The sequence below is a fragment of the Brassica oleracea genome, chromosome C1, assembly GCF_000695525.1.
Source record: "Brassica oleracea var. oleracea cultivar TO1000 chromosome C1, BOL, whole genome shotgun sequence".
NCBI lineage: Eukaryota > Viridiplantae > Streptophyta > Magnoliopsida > Brassicales > Brassicaceae > Brassica > Brassica oleracea.
Window position 1 is genome coordinate 32,012,608 of NC_027748.1, and position 4,374 is coordinate 32,016,981.

The window sequence follows — 4,374 nt, forward strand, 5'->3', positions numbered from 1 at the left end:
AATAATTCAATAAATAAAATACTGTAAAAATTATATAAAATATAATATATATATATATTTTTTTTGACATCGATAAAATATAATATTTAAATAATTTATATACAATTTTTTAAATATATGTATATATATGTATATAACGGATCGAATCAGATTATCAGAAAGACACAAACTTATTGGTACATACATACGTTATAATCTTCTGTTAGAATGAACAAAAATAAAAAGAAATAGAAGTAGAGGAATATTGGAATAAGCGAGCTTGTCTTGTTCAATATAATATTCACTTAAGTTGTGTTTCAAAAAAAAAAAATCAGTTAAGTTATAATGATGTTGTGTTGGTACCTATTTGTTCCCTCTCATTGTTTAGGACTTTGTCTATCAGCTTATATTTTTCAGAAGTTTAATGGTTAGTGTAATTATTTAACTTCTTGTTGATGATCAGATTCTTAAAAATATATTATAGTTTTTGGTGGGTTGTTTCGTTTTTGATAACCGATTTTTCTTAGCCTCTCAGGTTAGAATGCTTATATGTTACATTGGTTGCGTTTGATCTAACATTTCTTACCAAGGAAAATTATACAGTACATCATACTACAAAGTAAATTATTTTCTTAATGCATACTGATATATTACATGATTCCCAAAAGAAAGTGACAGTTCAGAAGAAAACATGGGAAATTGAAACCAAACCAACCTGACTGAGTTTATTACATGATGGTAAAGAGAGGCTGCAAACTTTCTTTATCAGGAACTATTTCAGTTCATCCTCAACTCTTGATGATGTGATCTCGTGGCTTGCAGTGGTTGTTACTTGTTACGCTGCAGGGAGTAAACCCATTCTGAAGCTCATTTTTGAGGGAGTTAATATTTTCTATGGAGGGAGAGGAATGCACATCTTCATTCCTCTGTTCTAAAACCGGCACATGTTCTTGTCAAGGAAGTTCAATCCAAATCAGGTGTCGCCTTCTTGGTCTAGATCAAGAAGCTGCTTCTAACAGGCTGACTTTGGCTACTGTGGACCTACCATCAAGTCGTCACTCACCTATAACCTTCCTGTCACTGTGGTTTGATCTGTTCCAATTGTGATTTATCATTAGCCTCATCTTATCTTCTAGCTTCTGCTTCACAAACGTTTCTTACTTCTTTTACTGTTTCTCTCTTGATCCAAGTTTTTGTAACGATGTCCCTGATGAGAAGATAAATAATAAAAGAGTATTTTAAAACAAAAATCAAATAAGAAAACTGGGATCAGCCGATAGGAGACAGAGAGTTAGAGATAAATATATATGTACCGTATCAACGCTGGCTAGTTTTCCATCTTCAGCCAGTACTTCAGTAATGGTTCCTGATTTATCATCCTGTTTTCAACACACAACATCACCGATTAAAACTCTAAACGTTCACAAAGGATTGGTCACACAAATAATCTTAAGCAGCTCCTTCTCCACGTCAAGCAGGTCCCTGGGGGTGTCTATGTCTCCGAGCAGAGATTGGAACTCGTCATTAACCTCGACCTGAGGTTGAAGTCGTCAGGGACGTAGGGTACACAATATCATCTTGTGAATCAGCGTTTCGAAGCTTTCAGAGCCCACATAATACAAACACAATCAAGAACCAAACTATATATATCAATATAAATACACAACTTGAGATAAGTTCCTTTCCAGCCAAAACCAACTGGATTTAAGGTGATCAAACACTTATCTTTGTCCCGACCAATTGTATAAGAAAAAGCAAACATGTAAATCCTCCATGACATTCAGGTAAGCATCTTTTAGATCAACTGCCGCAATCCCAGCAGGATATTACATAACCAGTCCGAGAAGCTACTTCTTATCTTTGACATCGTGCTTAGCATGTTACAGCAGCAATATTGTTGTTCAAAAAGAGAAAGCAACTTTAATTAAACGTAAAGGTTATACCTTGTAAGAGAACCTCCTCTCATCATAGTACACTTATGGCATTGTTCCTCAAACTATCAAGAACAGTCTTGTTGGCAAGCATAATAACATAACAGTTTTAGTTTATTTGATCTGGTGTAAAGGTTTGCCTTGTCTGCAAGAACCAAATCAAATTCAACTTCACATATATGAATGATATAAAATTATCACATACAAAAGGTGAAAGAAAGAAGCCAAACCTCAAATAAGAGTTCAATGACACGTGTGATATGAGCACCAACACGACTTTTTCTTATGATGTTGATAAACTGAAACCGCTCGGTGTCATTGGAGACATGACATGAGGTGCAGGCACCCATTACAAAAACCAACGCCGACCACTACCACCGCCAAGTGATGTCCTGGTCCCTCCTCAGCCACCAAGTGATTTCCTTCCGCCGCCATTAATGGCTGAAACTGCGTCTATATAAATTTTCTTCAGATCTTCAACGTGGTGTAGCTCTTACGCGTAATACCCATCACCCATGTGTTTTCCTTCTCTTCTGGACTCGCTGATATGCTTCCTCTTATGGATAAAAGCCGACCCGGAGAGGCTGTTATGCTCTTAGAAGGTGGAGGAGTGAGAAATGTTCTCTTTAAAAGCATATTCGAGTTAGCTGGCCGGCGATTTTCCTTATGAATCACGATAGAGAAAACATGAAACGAATGGATGGGGCCTTACCTTTTTATAGGTGGAGATCCACCTATTGGAAGAGGGATAAGACTCATTGATTGAGTGATTGTGGTTGCTGTGGGTCGCAAGAGTTAAGATCTCCTTAATGACGAATCAATGCGGCTTGTAACGCATGTGAGGAGAAGAAGCAACAACGAAACGACGGGAACAGTCACAGACGCGCCGATTTACAGACCAAGGGACGTCTCTCTAAGAATTTCAGAAGCTCTATTAACGGTTAAGCTTCCCCGGATTTTGCAGGAGGCAAGAAACCCCAGAAGGAATGTCGACTTCGCTGACTCTCTATATTGGGCTGGATACTCAACATTTTTAATTACAAATAAAGTCCAAAAAGCCTATCAATAACCAAAAAGAAAGAAGCAAAACGTGTGCGTCTGAGAGCTTTGACACGTGGAAGAAATTGCCCTTCCCTCCCTGCTGACGTGGCGGCCTGTGGAGAGAAGAAACCCAACTTTATTATTATAGATAGATAGATAGATAGATATGGAATGGACGAAATGTTCTTTACCTGATTTTTAATGCATCGTGTCTTAAGGTAAATGCATTTTTATCACAATTTAAAGATAGAATCAAGAAAGTTTTGAAACTCTCTCTATCTACAAATAATATCGTTATATATTTGTATAATATTTTTAAAACAAAGTCTTTATTTATCGTTCACTAAAATGCTCACCTTCTATATAGGTTCAAGTCAGTATCATCTAGTTAGTGACATAAGTATTGATAAGAATAAATTTGAAAAATTAAGAATCCATGCAATGATAACAAAGGCAACACTATCATTTGCATTGACACCTTATATGTTATATTTTTTTTATATGTTAGATTTTTTTTTATATGTTATATTTTGAATTTTTTAAAACGACTTTAAATTACAAAAATGTAAGTTTTCCTTAACTATACGACTAAAAAACATTAAAATGACATGTGTCAATTCGATGGTTGATTTCAAAGCTTTCAAAATCATATGGAAGATAGAAGTCAAAATAATTTAACTGTGTAAACAATACTGTTCACTTTTTTTCAAGAATGTGTTCGATGGAAAAAATAAGGTTTTTATGTCATAATTTGTTTAATGTCTACTAGAGAACATTATATTAACCTAAAATATAAGAAATGTATATTCTTTCCTTAAATAAAAGCTATGTAATTACCTAATATGATTTACATATATATGGCAATTAATGATTATGAACAATAAAGATTTGATAGCAATTTTTGCATCCTTCTTCATTTTTGTTTAATTTTATATTATTAAAAAAAAATAAACAATCACATTAACCATATAATAAAAAAATCTAAAAAAATTAGATTTTTTCTTATATGTTATATTTTGATTTTTTTAAAATAACTTTAAATTACAAAAATGAGGAAACCTTATATGTTATATTTTTTTAAACTACTTTAAAATACAAAAATGAAGACACCTTATATGTTATTTTTCTTATATGTTAGATTTTTGGAAAAATTTGGAAAAATACATCAATATAAGATTTTAATCTGAAAACTACACTATTTTTTTTTTTTTTTGAAAACTACACTTGTGTATATGTAAATTGACTAAACTATCCAATATATATATCTATCTATTTTAAAATTATTCTATATTATCGTTTCTTCTTTTTTGTGCATGGTATATTCTCTCGTGTATCACTGACATCATCTCTTTCAATGGCAACATCAACTACGTTTTTCAAAACTTAGAGAAACAGACATTGTATGGTGTATCTGTTGAAAATT

The 4,374-nt window shown here is 33.2% G+C and overlaps 1 long non-coding RNA gene across 2 annotated transcripts; it reads right to left on the reverse strand.

Moving 5' to 3' along the window:
- Nucleotides 1-589: 589 nt before the first annotated feature.
- Nucleotides 590-2,931, reverse strand: LOC106343282. Of its 2 annotated transcripts, none has more exons than XR_001269944.1 (5): nt 2,623-2,931; nt 2,141-2,534; nt 1,923-2,055; nt 1,293-1,837; nt 590-1,186 (listed from the first exon to the last, which is right to left on the reverse strand). It is a non-coding gene; the product is annotated as an uncharacterized LOC106343282 (long non-coding RNA). The 2 variants fall into 2 exon arrangements; XR_001269942.1 differs by having other exon boundaries at nt 2,141-2,573.
- Nucleotides 2,932-4,374: the final 1,443 nt, after the last annotated feature.